The sequence below is a fragment of the Orbicella faveolata genome, unplaced genomic scaffold (genome assembly GCF_042242905.1).
Source record: "Orbicella faveolata isolate gen_17 unplaced genomic scaffold, um_ofav_v1 contig_2, whole genome shotgun sequence".
NCBI lineage: Eukaryota > Metazoa > Cnidaria > Anthozoa > Scleractinia > Merulinidae > Orbicella > Orbicella faveolata.
Window position 1 is genome coordinate 11,117,320 of NW_028301547.1, and position 12,095 is coordinate 11,129,414.

General features: G+C 36.2%; 3 long non-coding RNA genes across 3 annotated transcripts; 1 reads left to right on the plus strand and 2 right to left on the minus strand.

Annotated features, from left to right (window-relative positions):
• Positions 1-592: 592 nt before the first annotated feature.
• On the minus strand, positions 593-6,301 carry LOC149111948 (uncharacterized). Its single transcript, XR_016207213.1, has 3 exons — positions 5,709-6,301; positions 3,062-4,672; positions 593-758 (listed from the first exon to the last, which is right to left on the minus strand). It is a non-coding gene; the product is annotated as an uncharacterized LOC149111948 (long non-coding RNA).
• Positions 6,302-6,316: 15 nt separating this feature from the next.
• On the plus strand, positions 6,317-10,548 carry LOC149111949 (uncharacterized). Its single transcript, XR_016207211.1, has 3 exons — positions 6,317-6,797; positions 7,779-9,345; positions 10,111-10,548. It is a non-coding gene; the product is annotated as an uncharacterized LOC149111949 (long non-coding RNA).
• Positions 7,374-8,798, minus strand: LOC149111950 (uncharacterized). Its single transcript, XR_016207214.1, has 2 exons — positions 8,705-8,798; positions 7,374-8,502 (listed from the first exon to the last, which is right to left on the minus strand). It is a non-coding gene; the product is annotated as an uncharacterized LOC149111950 (long non-coding RNA).
• Positions 10,549-12,095: the final 1,547 nt, after the last annotated feature.

Here is a 12,095-nt window from a genome sequence, read left to right on the forward strand (position 1 = left end):
GTTTTAAAACTTAAAATTCTATTTTTGCCCCTTCCCTTGTACCATGCGATCTTTGTAGGGAAATTCTGAAAAGGTCCCCACCCCCCCAAAATTCAACTTTTATATACAAATCACTTTTTTATCTTGAAAATGGTCTCAGAGACAACAAAACACTTTTATGGCTAGCTAAACTACTTATTAGGAAAATAAAAATGTTCAAAGAAAAAATGAACAGGAAGAAACAACAACAAATTAACTATTTTTTTTTTCAGCAGAGCTACTACTTGTATATTTTTTTAACTTACATGTAGGTCAACATAATTTGTTTTCACAATTTACCACAAAAGCAAACACCACAGAAAGGAGAATTATAGTTGTGGCATCTGAGCTACATTTTTAAATGGAAACATTTCCCATAAAAAAAATCCAAAATATATTCTTACCAGTACAACAACATACCAAATATATTTTGCAGAGAAGTTTACTTAATTAATAAAATTAATGTAGTGAAATTTTCTATTTAATTTTTGTACACCTGATCTTACAGAGTGCAACCTTTGGTTTAACTGGCTCATTTTACTGTTAAGGAATAATTAAATAAATCACAACAGAGTGGCTTTGTATCTTTATTATAATTCTCATTTTCAGTAGAGAAATCACACTTGTACACTGGTCCACTGATACTCTTACATGTATGTTAAACATGAGAAAGCAGGTTGCATCATCTAAATCATAGCATTGTATGCCTGTGTGGGGTGTATATGCCAGGAAGTAACCACCTAAGAAAAGACAAACATAAATTATGTCATTGTTTCAATGACTCACTGTAAGTGGGTATTTGCTCATTTACCACCTTAATAAACAAGATATATTAAAGTATAATTTTTACTTCCGCTTTAAACTTTTCAAACCTACAGTTTGTTTTCACTTTCAGAGAGGTTCTTAAATTCACAAGCACCTACCCCCTCAGTCCCGATTCCTACTCTACCATAGCCAGGATCCCATTTCAACCCTCCAACATTTCCATAATCACATTAAATCAGTAATTTTTTTCTAATTTTGGTCTGACTTAGATTCATCTCCACCCAGCCACAAAAGCAATGGTGGCAGATTTCTGTATATTTGTTCGTCTAGTTTACTATTGCTCTTAGATTCCCACCTCCCTTTTGACAGAATTAAATTCGATTAAAAAATAAACTACAGTAGTTTAAGGGGCAAACATTGAACCAGAAAATTACTATAATTTTGGTATGAACGATACCAAAGTATAAATTACATAATTAATATCACATCTTTTCTATTGTAATTTAAGACAGTGCAGCTACTAATAGATTGACCACAAAAACCTAAAAACATGACTTTAGAAACACAGGTAAGTGAGAATATTGCAAGTTTTGCTTTTGCTACCAACCACTCTGCTTTTAAAAAAAATACTTGGAAGATAATGACAAAGCAATAACAAAACCAACCAACCAACCTCTGGCAATTCAATAAACACACCAAATTCCCCTCCAAAATTCTCTTCAACACCTTACAGTACATGTAAATGTCAGCAGCATAAATTCAACTCAATCATTTGGCATGCTACTATCATCAAATTTTTACCCCTTGATTCAGAATTTTTAGGAGTATCAAATAGAATTCCACTATAGATTACAAAAAGCGCTGTTTACCTTTGGAAATATCTGCATTAGTTCTGGAGATATTTAAGTTTAAAATGTGTAAAATATATACAAATGAGAGGACTGATGATGTCATACACCAAACCCAATATTACATCAAGTGCAGACCATATATACAGCAGAGATCATTGAACCTTGGTAGCCTTATAGTTCTACAGGCAACACATTAATATGGCTATAAAAAATATGTTCCCAATTGGCAACTCAATCTTTTCCAATCCCCTCTAACCCAATTTCACTAATGCAGTGATTTTCAGCTTGAAAAACATTAATCAAGGCCATGACTTTGACCTTACTATTTAATAGGCTTGCTGGATCATGCAGATGAAGCACCATTGGCAAATATCAAAATGGAACTCCAAAGGTGGCCAGAAAAACCTAGAATATCAGGGAAGGTCTGAAATGCAGTCTGTTGCCATGCTAACGAAACTGCTAAGCTCATATTATGTAGCACATCTGCAAATTGCATCGTAATAGCACTGTCCCCACTGGAGCCATGGTTCAGTAGTTTACTTGGACAATAAATTTCATAACTTTCCAGGGGCACTGGATGATCTAAATGGTATGTGGGAGACTCCCAGAATATTTGCAAGAATGTATGACTATCTCTTTACAGGTATTCATTAATAAATAAATAAATAAATAAATAAATAAATAAATAAATAAATAAATAGACACTAACACTACTAACATGATTGAGTTTGGAAAAAAAAAAAATTTTAGTTTATGATATTTTGAAAAATTCCCCTCTCCTATCTAACATGCTGATCTTCTTTAATTTGGTACTTGAAATTGATATCAAGGATGCTACACCTTCGCAACTCATTGGCAAGGATATGTTGCACAGTCTTCACATCAGATAATGGGTCTGTACATATTATTTATGTATTTATTAAACAGAGATCTCCCCATCCCATCTCTATGGAAATTCCAATTTTGATTAATACTTTTCTTTAAAAAATTTGGCTTTTGAGACCCTCCCCATCCTTGGAATTTCCAATAATCTCCTTGGGGTGGGTATGGACATTTTCTAGAACCACACAATAAAAAAAATAAACAAACTTTAAGATAAAATGTTAAAGTATAAGTCAGTGTGACATATATACATTGATTAACTTATAAAGACATGATTGATCATTGCAGCTATACACAACTTAAGCAAAGGTGAAATTATAGCCTGAAGAAAAAATTAGGTGTGAACTGGATTCCAACCCATGACCTCTGTGACACCGGTGCGATAACTTAATTAAAGTTCTATGCTACAACATACCAAACTGCTAATTTATTATGAAGTGACACAGCTAAAGGAGAGTTGTTAAGATATCAACTTTTTTGTGAATTCTAAAAGATCAATACAAGTCTTCTAAATTTAAGATTATTATACCTCACAAAAGACATACCGTAGGGCACTGCACTGTGTGCTCTCTCTACACACTCTTCCAGGCAGGATAGTAATACATATACATGTACTTTTTTTTTTTGGAATATACTGTTACTGCATGGCCATACAAGAGGTACTTGTTGCTGCTGAGTAGTCTTAAAATGAGTGTGAACTAAGTGTGACAAAATATAATGTATATTAAATCTGCACCAATTCAGTACAATTTAATACTAAATTTTAATCAGCTGCAAAAAAAAAATTATTGTTAGCACCTGATATGATATGTACTTTGTGAAGGCTTCTGGAGGGGTTATACTTTTATAAAGTACCCGGCTGCAAGTACTATTTTGATTTAATAAAGCAAGACTGTAGTAACTGCTAAGAAAATGGGTTGGTACATCCCAGAAAAATTGGGTGGGGGTCAGTGCTGCCCTCTTCACAAAAGTTAAACCCTTAACCTATTTATGACCATAATCTGCGATTTTCCCTACCCCATTTATGACTGTTGCGACTGCTACAGTTGCCTTAAACATAAGTTTTGAAGGACTTTTGTTGATGGTCTTATCAATAATGATGAAAATTGAGGTAGCTTATTCTAAAAAACATACCATATTAAAGACTAGAGGGCACAAGCCTTACCCTAGAGTATTTATGACCAAAACGGCTGAATAACCATACCCTTTGGGGCTGCACATAGCTATATATAGCATATAGAGGAGAGCTCCCCCTCCACTCCCGCTGGAGCAGGAATCAAAATATTATTGCCTTGATGACATAATACAGATAAAATCTCAAAATAATCAAGAGTTACATGTATGCATGGGACTTCACTATCAAAATGATGCCTGTTGCTTACTGTACATGTAAATTGTTCGGTTCCAGAAGATATCCATACTCCCCCCACAGAAGGGATTGGAATTTCCAGGGGGGTGGGGGGTTCTGTAAGACCAAAAAATTTAAAGAAATGTATGAAGCTCAATTGGAATTTCCAGAGGGGTGGGGGGGGGGGGGGAGAGGAGGGTCTCAGAAAAATTATCTTCTGTGGGGGAGGTATGGATATTTTCTGGAACTACACATTGCATAAATTACTCCTACAATGTGCCAGACTTCTGTTAATCTGGTCACCAGCAGGCCAAAAAAATCTGACTGTATAATTAATAAATAAGAAAATGACCGACTGAGCTTTTGTTTGAGCCAGAATAGAGTGGCCATAATAACGAGGTAGCTGTGTTAACGGGGGTAGCTGTAAGGTGAGGTACATTCCACAATAGTGATAAAGATGACACTCTCAAACACCAGTACCCATAAAGATTTTGGACAGTACATTTCACATAATCAGTTGGAAGAGGAAGAGGGAAAATGGAAATAAAATAGAATGGCTCTTGTGTGCCAGAGACAACCCTTTCCCCGAGTTACCCTGGCGGAGCTAACTTTTCACTTATTTCTGTGCAAAATTCAACCAACTGTTTATATGAGGATCACAAACCAGACTTGGGGGCGAGACAATTCAGGTGAGCAAGTTGACTTGCCTTGGCAGGTAAAGTAACCAACAACTTCTCTTTGAGTATACGTAAACACTTTGGCTCGCCTAACTGGAACAACTCTCGGCATGGCGAGTGTCACGTAATGCCTAGATTTAAGATTTAAATCAGCAATTTGTATCAAAGAAGAGAAAATTAACTCACCACTGTGATCAAATGACTGAGGGAAACTTAAACAAAGAGGGATAGTTGCACATTTGATTATTTAATAAGAGTTACGAATAATCATGCAGGGTCAACTTTTACTTGGCCTACAGGGGCTACATTTTCACATACAAACACTTGATAAAGTTGCCTCAGGGCGAGGGTTACCTCGGGTACCCGAGACCATATAAATGGGACCTGTGTTGCCTCAAAGAACACCCCCACGATTTTCAAAGGGGAAGGTCCTTAAACAGGACCTTAACTTAGGGCAGCTTCAATGGCAGATTCCCCCTGATGGCTTGGATTTGAATAATTGATTTAATTACTTTTAAAAGAGAACTAGAACTTAAAAATACATACATACTTTATTGTTACCTCCCCAATGGGGCTTTTCAGGAACAATTACTTAAATTACTAAGTTACTAATAACTACACAATCAAAATTCATCAAATTTAAAAAAAACATTTACAACATTATCTAAACTTTGTAGTCGCGAAAAATACTAAAAATAAATGAAGTTTAGGGAGTATTTACAAAATTGTCTAAAAGCTTATTCTTTAAGATACGTTTAAAAACTTGAACTGAACAGCTTGATTTTAAAAAGGGGTCTAAATTGTTCCAAAGTCCAATAGTTCTGTAATAAAATGTTCTTTGTCCTGAGGCTGTTTTAAAAAAAAGGTATATCAAGCTTTTGGCCACTCCTAGTTGTACGCTTGGTAACTTGCTCGCGGGTAATGAATTGTGACGTCAGATATTTGGGGGCGTGTCTGGAAATGCATTTAAAAGCCATGGTAGCTTGCTCGAATTTCGATCCAGCGAGACATAAGCTTCCATGCCGTGAATCAAGTTTTTACTGGGCGTTTGAAAAGCACTCACCAAAGAGAAAGAGACTGATGACCCCAAAGTACCAATATATATGTACTGTATCTCACTGAAAACAACAATCTTCAACGAGAGATGTGGGAATGTGGGATACTGACCTTCAGCATGCGATCCAGCTTGTCTCTTCTAACAATACACGTGAGGCAAGAGCAACAAAATCTCTGGTGACAGCGACTTTCGGAGCTAAACGGCTTGGAGCAACTTCAGAATATCCGGCCACTTTATTTACATGTGTCGGTGGGCTTTGAGGAACGAGGCATATAACAATAGTTGCTATTCTTATTCAATGAGATGCTAATAAGTGGCCGGGTATTCTGAAGTTTAGCCAACATTAAAGGCTATTGCACTTGTTGTTATCACTAAATCACGAACAACAAGAACCAAAAGTCGGAACAACACCAGTTTTGCAAATGTGTAAAATTCGCCCGACGATGACGGAAGGCTCTCCGTTATTTTGCTTCAAAACAATAATAAACTTTTCTCTTCTCCCGAAAGTTTTGCTTAAAAAGTCGAAGTAATGTGTCTGCAACATCTTTCCATCCTCAATATAAAATGAAACGAAACTGATGATTTACAAATAAAGGGAAATCGTGAGTAATCGAAACGCCATTTTCTCGCTTTGTGAAACGAGCCGCGAAGCGTAGTTCAAACCGGATGTGACGTCATTTTTTGTTGAATGATGCCAATGCGAAAATTTCAGAACTACGCTTCGCGACTCGTTTCACAAAGCGAGAAAATGGCGTTTCGATTACTCACGATTTCCCTCTATTTGTAAATCATCAGTTTCGTTTCATTTTATATTGAGGATGGAAAGATGTTGCAGACACATTACTTCGACTTTTTAAGCAAAACTTTCGGGAGAAGAGAAAAGTTTATTATTGTTTTGAAGCAAAATAACGGAAAGCCTTCCGTCATCGTCGGGCGAATTTTACACATTTGCAAAACTGGTGTTGTTCCGACTTTTGGTTCTTGTTGTTCGTGATTTAGTGATAACAACAAGTGCAATAGCCTATAATGTTAACAACAACCTGGATGAAGTATTGCTGGCCATGGTTTGCACTGTGTACTACAGGAACATAATTAACAGAAGCCGTTTAGCTCCGAAAGTCGCTGTCACCAGAGATTTTGTTGCTCATGGCTCACGTGTATTGGTAGTCTGAAGAGACAAGCTGGATCGCATGCTGAAGGTCAGTATCCCACATTCCCACATCTCTCAACGAAGATTGTTGTTTTCAGTAAGATACAGTACATATATATTGGCACTTTGGGGTCATCAGTCTCTTTCTCTTTGGTGAGTGCTTTTACCCCTGCGAAATAAATTCCCAGTAGTCTGGGAATTCCTAGGAATTCCAAGTTATTCCAAGACATGCAAATTATGCTTTATCCAAGACCTTGGAATTTCTGGGAATATTTGGGAATAGTGGAAGTATGACTGGGAATTATTGGGAATTCCTAGGGATTCCTAGGAATTCCAAGTTATTCCAAGTCATGCAAATTATGCTTAATCCAAGACCTTGGAATTTCTGGGAATATTTGGGAATAGTGAAAAGTATGACTGGGAATTATTGGGAATTCCTAGGAACTCCTATTATTTCCCAGACTGTTTTAAAAAATGTGTTTGGAATATCTAGGAATTTTTGGGAATAGCTAAAACACATGAAACATTGTTGGAAATTTCTGTAAATTTCCCAAAATGTCAAAATTAAAGATGAACTCAGTGCATGAATCAGTTTCTGTGAATTAAGTAAAAATCAACAGGATCATTTCTCTGGAGTTCCATACCTTTTTATTGTTTTCAAGCTCCAAGGTAATTATTTCCAAACAAATGTACATTAATTCCAGTTTAAATCTGACAACTCAACATAAAGCTATAGCACTGATAACATTGCTTTTTAGATCCAACATGATTTGTTAGTGTATATGTGCCCGTATGGACCCTTAAATCAAACACCCAGAGTTTAACTGATAGAAAAATGGATGCTCTTAGATTTGATAAATAGATTAAGCAAAAAATTCTGTCAGCATAAATGAATATATATTATTTACAATTTCAATAAAACCAAAAGTATATATGTGCATGTATATATTTAATATAATTGTAGATTCACACACATACCCATCATAGCCCACTGTTGAACAATTTTTGACTTGATCCTTTCTGACTTTAGGAAAAAGAGGAAGACATTTCTCACAGATGTCATAAGTGAAAAGCTCACAGTTTCCACACACTTGCTGTACATTTGTAAAACTGTACTGTGACATTCTCTGGACAAATTACCAGTAGTTTCATTAAAACAAGGATATCTTTAGCAGCCTCTCATTGTCATACAATGTCTTGAAATTAAGGCCAGAATGGCCATAGAGGCATATTCTTTGGCAGAAAATGTTTTTTTCTTGGGAACCATTAGTTTCACTTTCGTCAGGGGAGTCCAGTGAATGGCCATCAGTGTCAGAGTTCTCAATTTCTTCAGAGGAGTCGGAACTGAAACTTCAACATCATTATCTGAATCACTGTCTGTGGACAAATCTGAGTTGTTGTGTATTACATCAATTGGTATTTCTGTAGTCTCTTCAGGTATAGGCAACTCAATTTCATCAAATGCTTCTGTGAAGCTTCAATTCTTGCATAAAGGTTCACTCCATAATCCATCAAAGTCATCCACAACATTTTTGCCAACAGCCATCTCACTCAGGTGAGCGGAAAACTCTGTGGTGTCCTGTTCATGGTGCTGGAAATGATCTCCAGGAAAAAGGGATGCAAGAGAGGGAGATGACGTCAACTGGCCTGTGAAGACTGCTTTAAGCGATTTATGTGGTCGAATCTTGTAGATTTTGGCATGGGTATAGTGGGATCATCAATATGTTTCTTGCATTTCCTTGTCCTTGCAGTCACTTTAATTCATGACACAACAAAATCAAAAGAATCAAAAAGATTATGAGTCAGTGGGAAACAAATAAATAACTCTCATAAATAAATGACAAATAAAAAAAACCTACATCTTGATGTATTGAAAAGACTATAGATCTCATATCATGTTAATACTTATAAATAATTGAAAAGAAAAAATGACAAGCATTGCAAATTTATACTTACTGCATTGTGCTGACTGGGTGTTGAAACACGTGGGCTCTCAAAATAGACTTGGTGGACTAATACAACAAGCTTAAGCTTATTTCGCAGAATTTATCTCGTTTCCTCAGGTCGATCTTAAACCTTTTAGGTGAATTTCGGCTTTTGGGGTTTTTAAAGAGCACACAATGCATTGCTTAGTTTGATTTATTTACAATTATAGCTTATCATAACAGAAAATCCCTATAAAATTGCCGTCGAAAGCGACTGGTCCGGCAACCTCGTTGCCAGTCTCTCTCTCCTTCTTCTCCAGTTTCCATTCTCTCCTCAACTGATCAACTGCACCAATCACAGCACGCGAATTTTCATGTGACTATCGTCGTGACTGAACGTGACAAAGATCACTTTATTCATTCTCTTTTGGCGCCCATCTTTGAATTCAGCGTTAACGGTTGATCGCTCGTGCGTTTTAGTAGATTTCACTTCCAAAATTATATCAGAATGGTTTTTGCTGCGGTCTTGTGACCAGAAGAAAACAGCGTGAGTGTCATTATCGAGAAACAAGTTATTCTTGGCGAAGATTTGGAGCTAAAAGAAAGTCTTACTGTGGATGTTTCAACGGGGAAAAATTCAAAGGGCAGATTAGCCGTATACAAAATTATTTGGTGAGTAATCGAATTCAAGTAACCTTATAGTATGCAAAGTAAATTCTTGTATTTGGACTAAAGCTTTTGAATGAACTTTATCATCACGAATCATACAAGAGTGGGCCACTCAGTCATGGCATGAAATGAATTCTGGCTAAAGCAAAGTTGAAACAATTTAGGTTGCCCAGAGTGCGTGCCTAAACAATTTGATTTGCGAATAACAAGTCGTTTCTCTCGCCTCACTTGTTCAAACGAAATAAATATAGGAGTTCTCTCTGATCCCAGTCAATTAGTTCTTGACAAAAACTCCAACGAGGCAGCCACAGTGTGCATAGTTTGATATATCTCCTGTGTGTTTCAGCCTGACTGTATGGCAATCCGTGTTGATCATCAATTTTTGTCCATCCGTATATTCTTTTGTGTTTACTCTATTATTTAAATGTTCCTTTAATATCTTAAGTGTCTTTTTTAATATTTCTAAAGTCTAAATTTGGCTAAAAACCGTGATATATATCCTCCAATTCGAGAGTTGTCGATACACTTATAGAAGAAGGAAAACCTTGATTTAATCTAATGTAAGCTCAAGATATATGTAACATATTTATCAATAGTAGAGAAGCACCTTCACAGTTATCAAGTCTTCTCCTTTAACATTTCAACCAGCTTACAGTCAGGTCTTAATTAGCTGCATGTATTAAACTGTGAGCACACAAATATTTGGATCCCAGTCTTACAGTACCTCATATACATAGCAATGTAATGTATTTTTTAATTTTGTTTTAGGTGTCATACAACAAAGATGAAGATGAAGAGGCTAGCTGCTGACAGCCTAATTAGAGGGCAACAAAAGAAGCTGCAGAATCAACAGAAATAACTGAACAGCAGCTAAGTTTGCCCAAACTCAGCCTTTTTTAATTTTATGAATTGTCTCAGTTTTGTTCTTATCATTGATTCCTTACATTCATGAAAATCCAGATTTGTTCCACATAACAATAATTTAAGCTAAAATCTTGTGTATGGAAAATTGTTGGATTTGTAAACCAAAAAAGTAAGTAAATTATCTGAAAAAGTTCTCTTTTTATCAAACATGTAAAAGTTTGACCTTCATATCTGTTTTCAGTTTTACTCTTGATTCTTGATGTAATGAAAAAGAAACAGGATAATTTTTCTTATGTTTAAATTCATGAAAGCCAATGTAATAAACCATTGATTTAAAACCTGTTTGATGTGATATCAGTGACTTTATTTGTTATTTTAATGCTGGGCATTAATCATCAAAATTTTCTCTGGCCTACAAATGATACAAAATTCCCAGTTTTTCTCAGATTTTCCAAAAAATTCCAACCTATTCTCAAAAAATCCTACAAATTCCAAGATATTCTCAGAAATTCCTAGGAATTTTAAGGAATTTTCAAGGTGAGTATATTTCAGTTGGAATTCTTAGGAATTCCTAGGAATTTTTTCCTAGGAATTCTTAGGAAATTCGTAGGAATTCCTAGGAATTCTTAAAGTTATCTCACAAGGGTAAAACGCCCAGTGAAAACTTGATTCACGGCATGGAAGCTTATGTCTGACTGGATCGAAATTCGAGCAAGATTTTTAAGTTCTAGTCCTCTTTAAAAGTAGTTAAATCAATTATTCAAATCCAAGCCATCAGAGGGAATCTGCCATTGAAGCCGCCCTAAGTTAAGGTCCTGTTTAAGGACCTTCCCCTTTGAAAATCATAGGGGTGTTCTTTGAGGCAACACACTGGTCCCATTTACATGGTCTCGGGTACCTGAGATAACCCTCCCCTTGAGGCAACTTTATCAAGTGTTTGTATGTGAAAATGGAGCCCCTGTAGACCGAGTAAAAGTTGACCCTGCATGATTATTCGTAACTCTTACTGAATAATCAAATGTGCAACTATCCCTCTTTGTTTAAGTTTCCCTCAGTCATTTGATCACAGTGGGTTTTGCTGAGTTAATTTTCTCTTCTTTGATACAAATTGCTGCTTTAAATCTTAAATCTAGCGATCTAGGCATTACGTAACACTCGCCATGCCGAGAGTTGTTTCAGTTAGGCAAGCCAAAGTGTTTATGTATACTCAAAGAAAAGTTGTTGGTTACTTTACCTGCCAAGGCAAGTCAACTTGCCCACCTGAATTGTCTCACACCCAAGTCTGGTTGGTGTAAAGATCAGCATGTTGGTCTCGTGTAAACGGTTGGTTGAATTTTGCAAAGAAATAAGTGAAAAGTTAGCTCTGCCAGGGTAACTCGGGGAAAGGGTTGTCTCTGGCACACAAGAGCCATTCTATTTTATTTCCAATATCCCTCTTCCTCTTCCAACTGATTATGCAAAATGTACTGTCCAAAATCTTTATGGGTACTGGTGTTTGAGAGTGTCATCTTTATCACTACTGTGGAATGTACCTCACCTTACAGCCACCCGCGTTAACACAGCCACCTCATTATTATGGCCACCTTATTCTGGGTCAAACAAAAGCTCATTTGGTCATTTTCTTATTTATTAATTATACAGTCAGATTTTTTTGGCCTGTTGGTGACCAGATTAACAGAAGTCTGGCACATTGTAGGAGTAATTTATGCAATTTACAGTAAGCAACAGGCATCATTTTGATAGTGAAGTCCCATGCATACATGTAACTCTTGATTATTTTGAGATTTTATCTTTATTATGTCATCAAGGCAATAATATTTTGATTCCTGCTCCAGCAGGAGGGGGGGGGGGGGGGGAACTCTCCTCTATGTGCTGTATATAGCTATGTG